Source organism: Silene latifolia, chromosome 6, assembly GCF_048544455.1.
Source record: "Silene latifolia isolate original U9 population chromosome 6, ASM4854445v1, whole genome shotgun sequence".
Taxonomy (NCBI): Eukaryota; Viridiplantae; Streptophyta; class Magnoliopsida; order Caryophyllales; family Caryophyllaceae; genus Silene; species Silene latifolia.
In genome coordinates, this window is record NC_133531.1 from 87,194,178 (window position 1) to 87,211,831 (window position 17,654).

The 17,654-nt window shown below is 32.7% G+C and overlaps 1 long non-coding RNA gene and 1 other non-coding gene across 2 annotated transcripts; both read right to left on the bottom strand.

Annotated features, from left to right (window-relative positions):
* Positions 1 to 1,543: 1,543 nt before the first annotated feature.
* On the bottom strand, positions 1,544 to 1,650 carry LOC141589332 (small nucleolar RNA R71). The gene has a single exon (XR_012520275.1). It is a non-coding gene; the product is annotated as a small nucleolar RNA R71 (small nucleolar RNA).
* Positions 1,651 to 12,481: 10,831 nt separating this feature from the next.
* LOC141658831 (uncharacterized) lies at positions 12,482 to 14,380 on the bottom strand. Its single transcript, XR_012549463.1, has 2 exons — positions 14,016 to 14,380; positions 12,482 to 12,993 (listed from the first exon to the last, which is right to left on the bottom strand). It is a non-coding gene; the product is annotated as an uncharacterized LOC141658831 (long non-coding RNA).
* Between the last annotated feature and the right edge of the window lie 3,274 nt (positions 14,381 to 17,654).

Genomic DNA, 17,654 nt, shown 5'->3' on the forward strand with positions numbered 1-17,654 from the left:
TTACAAGTTCTAGTTCAAGTTCCATTTCTATTTCGGTAATTCTAATTCTAGTTTATTAGTTTACATTTCTATTTTAATTATCATATAGTTTTATCATTAGTACTTTTACTATATCACATAGTTTGTTATTACTTTTTATGATTCATCACTTAGTTTATATCATTTCTATAAGCATGTCTAGTATTTCATACAATATACTTTGTAGTTTTTATTTCAACATGAGTAGCTAATTTTCCTTAGTCTAGGGACTAGGGAAGCGATGCAATAACTAATATATGTAAAATGATAAATTAGGTTGATATAATATTGTCTAATTGTTTCTATCGCATGTTTGTATCGTCACGTTTATCTTTGGTTAAAGGACTTATTCATTGATTAAGTTTGTTAATTCATTCTATAAGTCGAGAGACACGGAATCAGATTAGACTAAGCATGTGTAGTAGGACGACCTAGTCATAAACGAGAGTTTCTCTAGGACCCGGTCTATGGTTGACACTAATATCGTGAGGTGGGTGTCTTTAAGCCTAAACAATTGACAATATTATTATTTCTGAGTTTAATATGAATATATATTTACAATTGCATGTGAGACCCGACTTCCCTAGACGCCTTTAATCATATATTGTTATATCACTTCATTTGCTAATCATCAAACCAACCAACAAACCAAACCAAACCAAACGTAATCGACCTCGATAGAAATCGTTTCATAGCATTACATAGCGCAATTCCCGTCTCCTTGTCTTCGACCCCTATTACTACATTAATTTGTGTCTAGGGAAATTATCTTTGTTAGGTGTGTGACTTAGTCTATCAAATTTTGGCGCCGTTGCCGGGGAGCACGGTTTTATTGCGTTTAGATTTGTCGATTTCTATCTTGTTTTCTTTTGTCTTAAGGAAGACTTGTTCCTTGAGACCGTTACTTATCATTTTTTAGAGATTGTTGTCTTATGCCCATGTCTTCCCGTAGTGAAGATTTGCTTTCACCGGATTCCGAGCCCGAGAAAACCTTTCGGAGAAGATGATGTTTTTGGAAAGAGGTGAAAGAAGCCGCTTCTCCCGTGAAAGTTGAAAGTGTTAGAATGTCTTACCTAGACGATCTTAAAGCTCTTAAAGAGGAGGAGGTTTCCAATTCATCATCTCCACCACCATCACCATCTCCGAATAAAAACATGGTGAAATTTTCCAATCACTCAAAGCCCACCGCGGCTATGCTTCCGGCCGGTATTACAACTACTCAAATTACCGCGCCGGAATTCGAGATCAAACCGGCTTTCATTAGCCTTGTGGAGAGGAAGCAATTTGGGGGATGTCCTTTCGAGGATCCCAATTTGCATGTGCAAAATTTTTGCGATTATTGCTCTGTGATTCGGCAAACGGGCGTCACTCAAGCCCAAATTAGGGAAATACTTTTCCATTTCTCTTTGAAGGACAAGGCCAAACTATGGATCAATAGCCTTGATCGCACCGCCATGGGGATCACAAATTGGGAGACATTGGCTCTTGCTTTCTATCAAAAGTTTTTACCACCAGAGAAAACTCAAACCTTAAGGAGCCAAATCACCGGATTCCGTCAACAAGCTCTTGAGAGCTTATATGAGGCTTGGGAGAGGTACAAAAGGTGCAAAGGCAATTCCCACATCATGGGTTGGATGCTTGGTTCCTAGCAATAACATTCTAAAATGGATGTTGTGCCGAGTCCCAAAGGATTCTCTATTCCGCCAACAATGGGCGGTTTGATAAAACTGAAACCGATATTGCTCATGCCACAATCGACTCTATGGAAATACATGACGCGCAATATGTCAATTCCCGAAGTGTGCCACTCAAAGTTAAAGAAGAATCCTCCGACAATCCCATCTTGTTAGCTCAAATTGCCTTACACTAACAACAATTGGCGGAAAGAGATGCAGGAGATTCTCTTCACCAACTCAATGCCATTTCCTCTACTAGTCAAATCATTGTGTGTGAAGGATGCGGAGGTGCGGGTCATTACGCCGCTCTATGCCAAGCTACTATGGAGGAGGTATGTGCTTATCAAGCTATTAGACAAAGTTATTATCCACCGGGTACATTTTCAAATACTTATAACCTGAACTCAAAATTCCATCTGAACTTGTCTTAAACAAGCAACAATGTGCTAAACCCTCAACCCCAACAAAATTTTGTGCCCCAACCACAAAATAACTTTGCGCATCAACAAAAATGGTATAATCATCCACCGGGTTTTCAAAACCAACAACAAAGACCACCTCAACATAGTTACGAACAAAATCAAGGTCCACCACCACAAAATGGCCAAACAATAACCAAGGAGGAGGTAAACTTGAGGCCTTGATGGTTCAAATGCAAAGGGAATTATTGGCTCAAATCCAAAAGAGTGATCAAGCTCACAATGCCGCAATCAAAATGTTAGAGCAACAAATGGCTCAATTAGCCACATCTAGCTCTTCAAGGAAGACCGGCCAACTACCGCCCCAAGGTACGCAACCACATGAGACCATTAATTCTATTTCCTTGAGAAGTGGTACAAGCTATGATGGTCCATCCATGACTTTGGATGCCAAAGTGGTTGTTAAAAAGCCTAAACTTGGGGGAAATGATAAAAAAGAAGGCTAGTGAAGAGCCTCTTGTTAGGGATCGTGGGTCGTTTCCTCATCCCTTGTTGTGGCATAATAGAAATAGTAAGCTTGGTACCAAAGAGAGTAATGAGGCGATTGTTGAGAAAGAGGTCTCTCCTAATGCTAAGGAGGGTGATGCCAATTCAAAGAAGGTGGATGCCTCTATTGAGGTTGAGAAGGAGAAAGATATGGAGGATGCTCCTCCAAAGGAAGTTGTTCAAGTGCCGTTTTCCCACCGTCTCGCAAAGCACAAGGAGGAAGGTAAGTTTGGTAAGTTTTTGGAAGTTCTTAAGAATTTGCAAGTCGCCATCCTATTTATTGAATTGCTTACCCAAGTCCCTTCCTATTCAAAGTTTATGAAGTAAATCCTCTCAAAGAAGCGATCCTTCAATGAGGTTGAGACCATTGCTTTCACCAAAGAATGTAGTTCACTCTTACAAAAAAAGTCTCCCCTGAAACTTAAGGACCCCGTTATTTATTCTATTCCTTGCACTATAGGCACATATACCATTGATAAGGCCCTTTGCGACCTAGGTGCTAGTGTGAGTGTTATGCCCTATTCAATTTGCGAAATTCTTAACATGGGTGCTTTAAAATGAACTAGTATTACTTTGTAAATGGCAGACCGTTCTTTAAAGCGATCTTTAGGTGTCTTAGATGATGTGCCCGTCAAAGTTGGCAAGTTTTTCATACCCATTGACTTCCTCATACTTGATATGGCCGAGGACTTACAAACCCCAATTATATTGGGTAGGCCGTTTTTACACACCACGGGTGCGATAATCGATGTGAAAAAGGGGATGTTTACTTTGGAGGTGGGTGATGATCGGGTTACCTTCAGCAAGAACAACACCATTATAGAAGCCCAATGTTACAAGAGTCTTCTTATTTATTTAACACTGTGAACTCTTCTAATGCCTCTACTATACTTAGATCCATACTAATGGATCCATTGGAGGAAGATATTGGTATTAATTGTTTTGTAGGTAACGATGCTAAGGGCACTATTGCTAAGAGTGCCAAAAGGAAAAAAAATTTCATTGGAAAAATTTCAAATGGATGCGGGATGCAAAAGGGAGCTATGAAAGGAAGCTCGGATGGTGGCGAGCTCAATGATGAAACTTGATCAAATAGCTTCATACGTCGAGCGGGACGTTAAACCAGCGCTTCTTGGGAGGCAACCCAAGCTTTTTATTTGCTTTTATTTATTTTTGTTTTTAATTTTCCGCAATTTACTGTTTTTCATAGATTAGAAATAAATTACTAGACTTGACGGTGTTTTCTTTTGTGATTTATAGGTGAAAATTGAATAAGGAGGCTTAAAGGAGAAAATTCACGCTCCCCCATGCAAGAAACCCCGTTCGGGGACGTAACTTTCAAAAACGGGACGGAATTTAACATTACGGATAAGAAAAAATGTCAACAACAAAAGACGGTCAACCCCGATCGAGGTTGCCAGCCCCGATCGGGGACGTGAGTTCGTGTTTTGTTGGCTTTATTTTGATTACGGGTAAGAGTAAATTACTCTATCGTTTTCCCAGTATCCCGACGGTACTCTCCATCCCCTTTCTATCATATTTCATCATTTTCTTCACCTTAAATCACAACAAAACACTATTTCCTTCATCATTTTGCAAGATTTATTCATCCTTTATCATCATCAAGTAAGTATTTCTCTCTTTTCTCTTTAATTTCATCCATTTTAATCAATTCAATCAAGTTTATCAAACCCTAACTCAAATTGGGGGAAATTGATTTTGTTCTTATTTATATTAGAAATTGATTGTATTATGCTCTATTAATGTTTATAGGATGAATTAGGTAACTAATTTGTTCTATTATGTCTAGTTGGATGGATTTTGGTTTGCCTTAAGATGAAATTTTTTTGTCTTAAAATTTCAGAAAAATGGCACCAAGAAGACCTCCTACCCAAGGTGCTTCTAAGAAGAGAAGAGGTGATGCGGAATTCTCCCGGGCTGCGGAGGATGTTCAAATGGAAGAGGTACTGGAATGGCATGATCCGCAATTTCTCGGAGTAATCTTTAATTGCAAAAAACCGTGGGATAATTGGGTCATCTTACGCAACAAAGGTATGAAACCTGTTAGGTTCATATACCTATTATTAGACTATTCTAATAGTGAACTAATTAACCTTTTAATATGTGTTCTTTAGATCTAGTGCATGCATAACTAAATTAGAGATTAATAAGAAAAACAATGTCCCTTACATTGTTAAGTAGCTCAAAATAATGGGCAAAAATAAGGCCACCTTCCTTATTTGTTCTTGAGCTTAAATTTAATGGATGATCCTCCAAAATCCCAATATAGAGATCCTCCTCTTGATTTCACCCAAGATTAGCCCTTATTACTACTAAATAATATTTGCTAGATATTTATTTAGTAATCTACCTTAAAATTGACTATTAATACTCATATATTACATTAATAATATTAGTAGTATTTATGAACAATTTGGCTCAAAACATCTCAAATTTTAGAGAAAGAGAAATGAATATGATAGAGGAATTTTGCATCTAATGGTAGAGTAAAATAAGAAGAACAAAAAATCTTCTTCTTATTATGTATGAGCCGTCCAACATGCTCTACATAGAGCATTTTTTGGTCTTCATAATTTGTCTTATGCAAAGATGCTTTTTATGTGTAGGTTGTAGGTCATGATTAAAGCATGTCATAAGTTGTTGGAGCATCTTTCCAACAACAAAATGACAAAGCAAAAAATCAACCATCTTCCTTCTTTGGATGGTACACATGTGCCTATATGGGTCCATTTTTATCTTATAATATTTGTCCCACATATGCTTATAAGTCTTATGTTTAATTATCTTACATAATTAAATGTTAATTTGATCATATAACAATTATGTGACAAATTAATAAACATATATTCACTCAACTTATTGAGTAATATTTTATCATTATATCATCATATAATGGGTCCCATAATAGCTAGTTAGTTAAATTTACAACCTCTTGTAAATGTAAATAACTAATTACCTCTACCTCGAAATATTTAGAAAGCCTCAACATTATTTAGTAAATTAATATATTAATATATTATTTCACTAAATTGAATCTTATTTAATCACATTACCGTAAGATACATATTTTCTCTCATAAATATAAATTGTTCTTATTTAAGGAATTAATTAACTTGTATCAATATACAACTAATTAACTTTACTGATAAGGGCATCATCCTTTAGGTGTGACCTTAAGGGATCAACTGACCACCACCGTCCTAAGACAGTAACGTCAAACTCTAGCAAGCCAATCGTTACCGGTTAATGTTGATCATTTGACTATTTAATTGAATCATCCCTTACGTATTCTTAATTTGAGATTTAAACATGTGATCGCACTATTGTTGAGGACACATACTCCAACAATCTCCCACTTGTCCGACACAAGTGTGCGTCACCAATTCTCTTGTCCTATTACAATCTCCCACTCAATGCAAGGTGTCTCGCATGTCATACTTGCATTTGATCATATCTTTAGTGGTTTTCTCGATCTAGAGAGTAACTGTCTGACCAGAATTATCTACCGTAGATACCTTCCGAGCGTGGCCACGCATTTTCAGTTCACTACTCCTCGAGTGGCCTTGAGATTTCAAATAACCCTGACAAGGGGGTGGACAATTCCTATCGCACTATTCCCTTCGCTTAGCCACCGTTGATCATAAACCAAAATATACTCATTTGACCTCAGTTACGACAGTCGTAGAGCATAAATCAAAGCCATTCAGAAATTTGTGCCAACTTGGGCGAATAGTCTCTAGTCAAAAGAATTGACTCATAAGAATACTATAGTAGCTCTTGCCACGACCAGGCTTTATGAATTTTCAGAACTCTATAAGCGGTCACTGCCCGACCGAGTGTCTCATACAGTGTGTCTATGTGATCGACTAGTCATCCTGTATGACTCTATGTCACTTGAACTTGCCATCAATCACATCACACTCTAGTCACTTTGAGACGTCACCTCATATAAACAACTAGGGGCGAATACTATGTCAATCTAGTTCACTTTAATGGGATTCAATATTTTCTCAACAACCCATTTGGATGTAACAAAGTAATAGAAGAGTTTTTAAAAAACTCAAACGATGAATGCATTATCACATATGTAAAATTGATACAATATCAATTACTACATAATCTATAATCCATTCTTAATATTGTATATAACTATACATCTCAACTCAATTGAAATGGCATGACTTTTCATGCTTATCCTATAAAAAGGCCTTGGTTAGCAAGTTTCAGCGATACTTTTTCACTTTCCCTAACCTTACTATATACTATTTCCCATTCTTATGAAAATCTTATATTATAAACTTCTTTGAGTACGTGTCTAGATCCAATTTGGACATAGGCTCTCAGGCCTTTGAATAACTCCCACTGTCCTCACAGTGTATAGGGATAGGATCTTTGGTTATTGGAACGAACTACCATAGTTCCCTAATTTATAAAACCGAATCCTAATATGATCCCTTCCTTCTCGTATATCTCATTATTGTAAGTGTACTCAATTTCCGTTGTGTATATCCAATTGTTCAACTGCCTAGGATGTTCCCAGCAGATATCCTCCTTAAATAATATAGCCAAGATGGTTTTCTAATCATCCTTATGTGTTTAGAATATGGTTTTTGTGCAACTCCTTGCACATAAATCCATCTCAATTCTAAATACTTAGCTTCAAGTCTTTAGTACTTCCTGAGTACTAACTAATGAACTTTATGGCGATATAGAGACTTATCTCAAGAATTCGATTTTTAACTATTCGTCATACTCCAAGTATACGAAGTTTAAGAATTGTGATACATCTTAGCATAATGAATTAATCCCGCAGCGGAAGCAAGTGGATTCAATTTCTACATGTTCAATACTTTTGAACTTGTCAAGATTCTTATTAACATAAGAATATTCATTTAACGCTAATATCCTCTTAGAACTATCTTTATAGGTCTGGATACCTTAGAGATGTATTATTCTTCTCCTAAGTCTTCCATCATTCAAAATGATCAATATGCCCCTTACATATAAGACTAGTAACACCACATTACTCCCACTAAACTCCATGTATAAACAGAACTACTCGATAATTCGAGAACAGTTTATTACATGATCAAAACCTACAATTCAACTCCTTTGTAATACCCCAAATATTATTCATTTTGAGTTTGTTTTATGATTATTTGATTTTCTTATTTAATGATTTTATCTAATAAGCCAAGTTATAGTACCAGTTTTATTATAACAATAAAAAGAAAAAAAGTTAATTGGTGTTTTTACCTATTTTATTTGCTAACCTATTTCCTAGTTGCTTTCCATATTCCAATAAATAGTCGTCATCTGCTCAACCTCTAGTTTTCACTGCATACATTAAATAGTCCATCAATATTATGCCAATTACTATTATCTATCATCACGTCTTCCGTTAAAACGAAAATCCCATAAAGTCTTTGATCTTCTTTTGTCTATATTGGACAAATCTTGCTGAGCCTCGTGCCCTTTCTTCCAGTTTGACAATCTGCCTAATTTGTGTCGCTTGAGTTTCCATGTGAGTGGAATTTAAGATCCTAATTGCGAATTTAAGCTAACACGATTCTACCGATCCTATTACTCTTATTATTGTTCGAGGTTGTATGAAATATGTACTAATTGTTTATCCTATTTGACTTTATATGGTGATTATTGTTTCCATAATTGATGGTAGTTGTTGTAATAATATATGAATTATAATTATAATAGTAATTAATAATAACTTCGTCAAGTTCACGGTCTGTGAGATGGGCTGAGTGTATTTGAGGGTTGCACTTGATTATGGCATCGGAAATTAGAGTTTATGAAAATTTTAAATTGAAAGCAAAAGAAAACTCTTTGATGATTAAAAGGTAGATGAGCTGGTGGTATTCTTACTATAGAAGGATGACTCGGTGAAACATGGTTATACGATCGAAATGGAGCCTGTGTGTACAAAATTTGTCCCATTTTATGGCAAAGGGATAGAGGTTCAATTATCGTCTTTAACTTCTGATATCAAGGGTTATTATCTTGTTATTTGGCATTGAATATTACACCACGTTTATGTACACCGTATTATATTTTAATTGTCGTACTCTTTGACCTCGACCAGTGGATGAGTAGGTTAGAGTTTTACTCTAAGTGTTGAGCAGTTCCTTTAATGGAATATTTGACAATATCGATATTGAAATTGAGATGGAAATTGGTTACTGGTATTGAGTTATGGGGCCTTTGTGCCATATTGTGTTTACGGTCTGAGTGACCATGGTTATTGAGTTATTGAGTTATTTGAGTTTGAAATCGATATTGAGATGGAAGTATTGTTTTGCGGTTTTTATCCGCCTGTTCACGCACCCCTTGTCATTGGTCTTAGGGTCGACGATCAGAATACAGTACCTGCTTACTTTGAGTATTCTATTATGAGACGGAGTAATGAGTAAGACGGAGTAGTAAGTTGTGAATTGTTTTCATTATTGGGACAAGAGAGTAATATATTATGGAATTAGAATGGAGTTAGCTTGAGTATGAGATGATTTATCGAGGAGTGTTTTTATTATTCTCTCTGTTTATTTTTATTTTTACATGTCTGTATTTCCACGCCATGATCAAAAACTATTATGCTTATATTGAGGTATTATCTGTTACTCAGCTTTCCGGCTGACGTGTTTTCTCTCTTCTGGGCTACTCGTCATGGGGTAGTTCCTTTTTGTCTTCTGATTTTCTTTTCAGGTGACTTCCGCTGCTGTACAAAAGGATTTGTTTTCAAGTCAAGTTTTTATTAGAAACTTTATAAAAGCTTTATTTCATTTTCTATATTTGTATATTTTATTTTAAACATTTGTAAGAAGAGACTTTGTATATTAATTATAATATCCCGTATTTTGGCCAGTTTTGTATGCGAATGTAAGTTTTAAATTTAGCCAAAAATATGGGGTGTTACATCCTTGACTTCCACTTAAAATTTCTTTTAAGTTTGCATCCTACATTAGGATAGTTGCGATTATCAAAACTCTTACAAGATGATTTTGAAATCCAACTGTCAAACCATATCCGAATTCAATAAAGCGTTGTTGTTGCGTGCAAAACCCTTTGCGACCAATCAACCAAGCTAAGTAAACATCTTCATGTTTATGTTCATTTCGGACTTTTGCGGAGTTGAAATTAGATAAGGTATCTTAATAAGTTATAGGCTTGTTACTTCCAAAAATAACATGACTCCTATCCACTTTAGATTTCGAAGAAATAATTACTAATTTTGACCAAGAAGGAACATCTTCTTACGTTTTATTCCCAGTTTGTGACTCTTGAACATTTTCTCCCACTCTGTCTTTAAGAAATAATCCTCTTTTCTTAATAGACAGCATCACGAGCCACAAATCCATTGTTCTCGTGATCATGCAGGAAGAGAGAGCATATGTTTTCTTTTGAAATAAGCTACAACTTAGGTACCATGCCTAATCATATCATATCTGAATTGTACTTGATTGCTTCAACTAAGTTTTGATTTAGTGGATTGAGTAAATACTAGACAAATTGCGATAGAAACCACTTTCAACTTTATAGTAAAGACTCAATCATATCATATAGGATTATTTGTCACTTTTTAATATTATGAAGGTGAACTTGTGATACCATATCACACTCCTTTTGGTGCATATAAAAGTCTTCACTTTATTGTTCCCTATATTAACAAAGTACTAATACTTTGGTCATAATCTCTAGGTTTTGATACTTTTAAACATTCATTGAACTTATTCAAAAAATTTCTCTTCTTAACTCATTAAGTGGATACCAAGTATCTACCTAGTTCATTGGTAAAAGAGATGAAGAAGTAATAACCATCTCTGATTGAATTGTATTCAACTATACACATCAAAGTGTAAATAGGGTGAATATCTTGCTATATTCTTAATTCTTTTCTAGAAAGAAGTCGTGAATTAATCTTGCTTTGAATACAAGATTAACACATACCAAGAGATTCCCTTTCAAATGGTTTAGGACAGTAGTCAAAACTAGTCTCTTTGAACAATTTCAATCGAGAAGGCGAGAAATAATGGGGTTCACCAATTTGAGTCTTATACAATATATATGACATTTATTTTAGTTTGAATATAATTACCTAGATATGTATGGTTTCACCATAACCTTAATCATGATTTGTAAGGGCACAACACTTGTTTTAATTGCACAATAGTGAAATCCTTTGCGTTTTTCTATAAAAACTTGAATTATATTCTTATTTAGACTTAGTGTACATCATAACAATTATTGAAGTACAATTCTAAATACAAAACTAAAATGAATACACTATAACACTTATATGTCCATGAATGAAATGACAACTAACCTAGTTCCATTCATGTAAATTTCTGAATTTATTCTTGTTAGTCGTCGTACGATAATTCAATGTTAGGATTCTAAGGATTTAAAAAACCCTCGGATTGTGTTATGAACACATCCTCCTCTAAATACCCATTTAGAAAGGTGGTTTTTGACATCCTTTTGCCATATTTCATAATCATGAAATGTGGTATTTTCTAACATTGTTCACAAATTTGTATCAAATACTCATGACGTGATAATTCGCAAGAAGGCTATGTCAATGTCATATATATTCAAGAAGGAATATGTTGGTGTCACACGACCAACTTCCTTGATCTTTACTTATTAGGGATTTGTCTCTATTTTAGTGTCTAACACCTTCTCTTTCGAGCCTAGTTCTATCCTTAACAATTAAGATAGTTACTTTACTTCTTATTGGTCCCACTAACTTCAAGAATTTATTCTTAACGAAGACTTAATCTTCATATAAATTCCTAGTTAATCACTCTGAAGGACGAACTTAAATTGTTGTTTTTGGTCAATGAAAAATTCTAGCAAATCAATTTACCAATTTAACATTGTCAGATTCTTAACAACATAAGTGCTTGATGACAAGTGTTTAGGATGAGCAATAAGACTTTTGAACCGTGGATGCATAAAAGACATTATCAAAACATATTTTGACTAATCATTACTTCTATTCACATTTCTTCATAAGAAATCATAAATATGTAAGGAATTAAAGATGTTATTCTTATATTTGTATAGGACGATTCCTATTGAGTTCTATGGAATAGAACAATTCCTATGGATCTAGTCCACAACCTATGATACGGTTCATTTTAGAAAGAGATTCTATTTCTCGTAAGTAATAGTGGTTTAGCGGAGACTCGTGTTAAAATCGAATTGATATCATATATGAGTAGGAGCGATAATAAAGAACAACATAAAACAACGAAATAATGGGAAAAATCAAACATTCATCGTTATATTTAAAACATTTAAGCATGTCTTAGCATTTATATAGTGACCTCTACCCAACTATTATAAATGATCCCGAGATCCAAATTTATATTAACTCGGGCACGGTGAGCCGATTCATCTCTACTCAATATAATTCGGTGCATTAACTCTTTAATCGATTCTACTTTTAGAACTCTCGGTCGACAAAATTACTTTAATATTTATCTTTAGCCTGGAGCACATGCGACTACGGTCACGAATACTTCCGTTGAGCTCAATCCAAATTTCGATGTAATAATAATTTACTACCCACTTACCCAACGTAACAAGTTTAGTACCCCGGTGACCCGAGCCTACTTCCTTATGAAATTGGGATTCATGGTTCTACTATTTGGCAAGGCTAATTCTCAATTAATTTTTGTGAGAGGTCTTGTCAATTTATTATCTATCACGTTTTAAGTGAACTAAAGCGTTGAGTTACGATAATTAAAACTGACATGGTCGATGACTCGATATGAAATGCATGTGTTGTTATGGCGATTTGGCAATGCTTGCAACATATTAAAAGAAATGCAAAACAACAATAAATCCCTATTATGGGCTTCCTAAAATAGAAAATCAAATAATGTATTACATATTCAGAAACCAACTCCATTGGTCCCTTAAATCTTCAAGTGGCACGCCTCTCTAGAACATTGTCTTTGTCGGAACATCTTCCCGAATGGCACCGTTTTGAAGAAACTCCGGAGTTACAAATAATAATAAAAATACAAAGCTATTCCTATTATACATTTGTAATATAAAAACTTGTAAAAATAAAAGTGATACGAGATCACATAAAATTACAACCGAATCAATATTCCCTTTCATTACGGGTAATATCAATTAAAACTAAGGCCATACTAAGATAAAATTACATAATTCAAAATTATATAAATAAAAAGACATTGAACAATTGAAATATGCAGCATTATAATATGTGTCTATCATGCCAAATTATGTGCCAAATCGCCCTATTCAACTTATATCGTTCATATAACCTGGTTTTATGGAAATGCGTGATAATAACTTATTAAAATCACTAATCAATACTTAAATCAAATTTAAGCTCAAGTTAATTATCCTAACTTTCTTAGGACTCAAAAATTAGTCTTCACTTAATTTTTGACAATAATTCAACTTGATATAATTTTATGCTCATTTTGACCTTAAAATCATAACTATTATGAAATAAATCAAAATTAAATTACAATAATTTCAAAATTTGAATTTTAAAATTTTGAACATTCTGGAATATTTCCATGACACTCATAATGTCAAAAATCATTGTTAAAATTTTCGAATTTATTTTCAGAAAAATATAGTTACGATTTATCGGTTTTATCAAATAAAACATCTAAAGTATTCAAAAATTAATCTAATAAATTTTACAACTTTAGATTTGATAAGTAGGATATAAATTTAATATAAAATAATTTTTTAATGCCATTTAATTTGTTTTAGCTATTTATGCTAAACTAGTGACTATTTATGCCATTTTTACACTAAAATTTCATAAATCATGCAAAATAAATCAAGTTCATTTCAAATTTTACACAGAGTGAGTAAAACATGCATGTGACAACATATTAAAATTTCATGGCCTATTTCGAAGTTTAACTATATTTAACCATTTTACCTCTTTTTATTCATTTTTATCTCATAAAAATCATAAATCATGCAATATTAATCAAATTAATATTAGAATGAGCAATAAACTACCATAAGTCATAAAAATGACCTAAAAACATTTTAGGACCAGAATATACAACATGCATCATGATTTCGTGACTTTATCTAATAAATCACAAATGTTTAGTTTTAATTAAGTTACTAATAACTCGAAAAAACTATAAATCGATTATGCATGCAACATCCTATGCTCTGATACCAATTGTTAGGTTCATATACCTATTATTAGACTATTCTAATAGTGAACTAATTAACCTTTTAATATGTGTTCTTTATATCTAGTGCATGCATAACTAAATTAGAGATGAATAAGAAAAACAAAGTCCCTTACATTGTTAAGTGACTCGAAATAATGGGCACAAATAAGGTCACCTTTCTTATTTGTTCGTGAGCTTAAATGTAATGGATGATCCTCCAAAATCCCAATGTAGAGATCCTCCTCTTGATTGCACCCAAGATTAGCCCTTATCACTACTAAATAATATTTGCTACCTTAAAATTGACTACTAATACTCATATATTACATTAATAATATTAGTACTATTTATGAATAATTTGGATCAAAACATCTCAAGTTTTAGAGAAAGAGAAATGAATATGATAGAGGAATTTTGCATCTAATGGTAGAGTAAAATAAGAAGAACAAAAATTCTTCTTCTTATTGTGTATGAGCCGTCCAACATGCTCTACACAGAGCATTTTTTGGTCTTTACAATTTGTCTTATGCAAAGATGCTTTTTATGTGTAGGTTGTAGGTCATGATTAAAGCATGTCATAAGTTGTTGGAGCATCTTTCCAACAATAAAATGACAAAGCAAAAAAATCAACCATCTTCCTACTTTGGACGGTACACATGTGCCTATATGGGTCTATTTTTCTCCTATAATATTTGTCACACAAATGCTTATAAGTCTTATGTTTAATTATCTTACATAATTAAATGTTAATTTGATCATATAAAAATTATGTGACAAATTAATAAACATATATTCACTCAACTTATTGAGTAATATTTTATTATTATATCATCATATAATGGGTCCCATAATAGCTAGTTAGTTAAATATACAACCTCTTGTAAATGTAAATAATAATTACCTCTACCTCAAAATATTTATAAAACCTCAACATTATTTAGTAAATTAATTTATTAATATATTATTTCACTAAATTGAATCTTATTTAATTGTTGGAATATGTGTCCTACGACAATGATGCGATCACAACTGTTGATCATGATGATCACATGTTTAAATCTCATTATAAAGAATACAATTGGGAAGTAATATTTTACTGTCAACTGGTCCACACATATCGGTAATGATTGGCTGACTAGAGTTTGACATTACTGTCGTGCGACGGTGGTGACCAGTTGATCCCCTTAGGTCATACCTAAAGGGAAACACTCTTAATTGATCATTTAATTGATCGTATGACGATACGGTTCAATTAAAATATTTAAAATTGACGGACGATTTTGGAAGTAATATTTACGTGTCTTATTGAAATTTGATTAAATAAGATACGGTCTAAGTAATCGAATTGTTTCATTACTTGGATGAAATTATTGTTTAAGGAAACAATTGAAATTGAATGAATTATTAGAAATACAAGTTATTGTGATTTATAAATTGGTAAAATATTTTGGTACAAGCAATTATGAATTGCTAAGTCGATTTTTGTATATGACGTATTTTTATTAATACGTTGATTTTTAATATGTTCAAAATACATAACAATTTTATGTGACATATGACATGTGACATAAGACAAATTGACATTTTGACAAAGATAATATGGAGTCCATTTTATCTAGGTAAACCTAAATTAAGGGGTATTAGGATGATATTGTGTTGATTATGTTAGTGGTAAACATAATCATTTCCCTAATAAACTAGCCATGCAACCTAGTGGTCATTTTGAAGACAAACTCTTGCATGCATTGGCTCTCTCTTCTTACCCTCTTCCACCCGGTTTTTTGAGAAGAAAAACACTTTGTTTTTCTTCTTATTTTACCTAACATACACTAGAAAATAGTGAGTGTTGTATTCATTCTTTCATTTTTCATCTAAAATTTGAGTTTTAGAAAGATAAAAATTCTTCCTTCTCTTCCTTTTCTCTAACCGAAATAATAGAGAGTCCAATCATATTTTTGGGTCAATTTTAACACTAAATTAATATTTTTCTAGTATTCATAATATTAATTTGATTAAGAGTTTGCCTTGGGTATTTTACTTTGGGAGAGATTCTACACTTGGATCCTAGTTCATCCATTAAGGATATCACAAGAACAAGAGAGTAGGAGAACTCTCTTGTGCCCATATAAACCGAAATACCAATGTAAGATGAAGATTTCTTCTTTAAATTGTTTATTGTTTGCATGCATAAGATCACCATTTAATTTTATGACTAAATTAACACAAAACATATATGAATATGTTAGTAAAGAGATCTAGATTTCTAACAAGTGGTATCAAGAGCCTTGGTTGTTTGCATGCAAATCGGTTAAAAGTTTTTCCGAGTTATACGATTAACATATAAAACTTGTTAAATTTGTGTTATTATGATATATCACGAAAATCATTATGCATGTTAAGTTTCTAGTCCTAAAATGTTTTTAGGCTATTTTTGGTTAATTTATGGATTTTTATTGTTCATCTTACATAATAATGGCATTAAAATATGATTTTATGAATAAAATGTCATTTTCGGACTAAAATTAGCTAAACTTGGAATTTTTCAGTGATTTTTGGATATGTTATCACATGTATTTTTTTGAGATGACCTGTAAATTTTCATAATTTTTGGAGTTCTTATGCTCGAAAAATGGATTTTTCATGTTTAAAATCGAATTTAAATGAAAAATTAGGTTAATATGAGATAAATTTCAAATCTGGCCATAGAAATTTAGTATGTTGTCACATGAAAGTTTACAAGATGTGTGTAAAATAATAGGCTATATTGAAGTCTTTATGCATGATTTATGGTTTTTTGAAGAAAAATAGCATAAATAGTGACTTTATTAGTGAATAATTCCTAAAACATACTCAATGACTAAGGAAAAACGTCACATGTTGCATTTTATTATTTCTTTCAGATCTAAAATTGAAAAGTTGATGAATATAATTTTTCTCATGTTTTTATGATTTTTATTGATAAATCCGTTAAACCGCAACATAGTTTTTCCGATAATTTTACGAAATTTTAACCTAAGTTTTTGAATATTATGAGTGTCATGGTATTTTTCCAGAATGTTCACAAGTTTTAAATTTCAAATTTCAAATTAATTTGGAATTTTTGTGATTTATTTGAAGTTTATTGCCTTTTTATTGTAATTTTAAGTCCATTAATGAACAATTTTAGAAATATGACTTAATTATGGTCAAATAGTTAGTGGAGACTAATTTTGAGTCCTAAGAGGTTAGGGTAATTAACTTATGCATAAATATGAATTTATGTATTTTATTGTGATTTTAAAACGTTGAATCACGCAAATCCGTAAAAACCGTGTAATATACGATATTGGCTACTTAAAGGCGATTTAGCAAAAAATTGGGCATGTTCATACATATTATAATGCTGCATTTTCTTTATGATTGTCATAATTTTATTTTATGTAATTTTTGAATTATGTAATTTTTACTTAGTATGGCCTTAGTTTTTAATTGATATTACCCGAAATGTATGGGAATATCGATTCGGTTGTAATTTATTGTGATCTCGTATCACCGTTTTGTAATTTAATAGATTTATTTTATTTTAATTACAAATGTATAATAGGAAATTATGTAATTTGTTATGTAATTTATTTATTCCGGAGTTCCTTAAAGACGGTGTCATTCAAGATGTCGATTCAAAAAGACGGTGTTACCTCGAGATGCGTGCCTCAACCGAAGTTCAAGGGACCAATGGAGTTGGTTTCCGAATATGTAATAGTTAAATAGTTTTTCTATTTTAGGAAGGCCATACT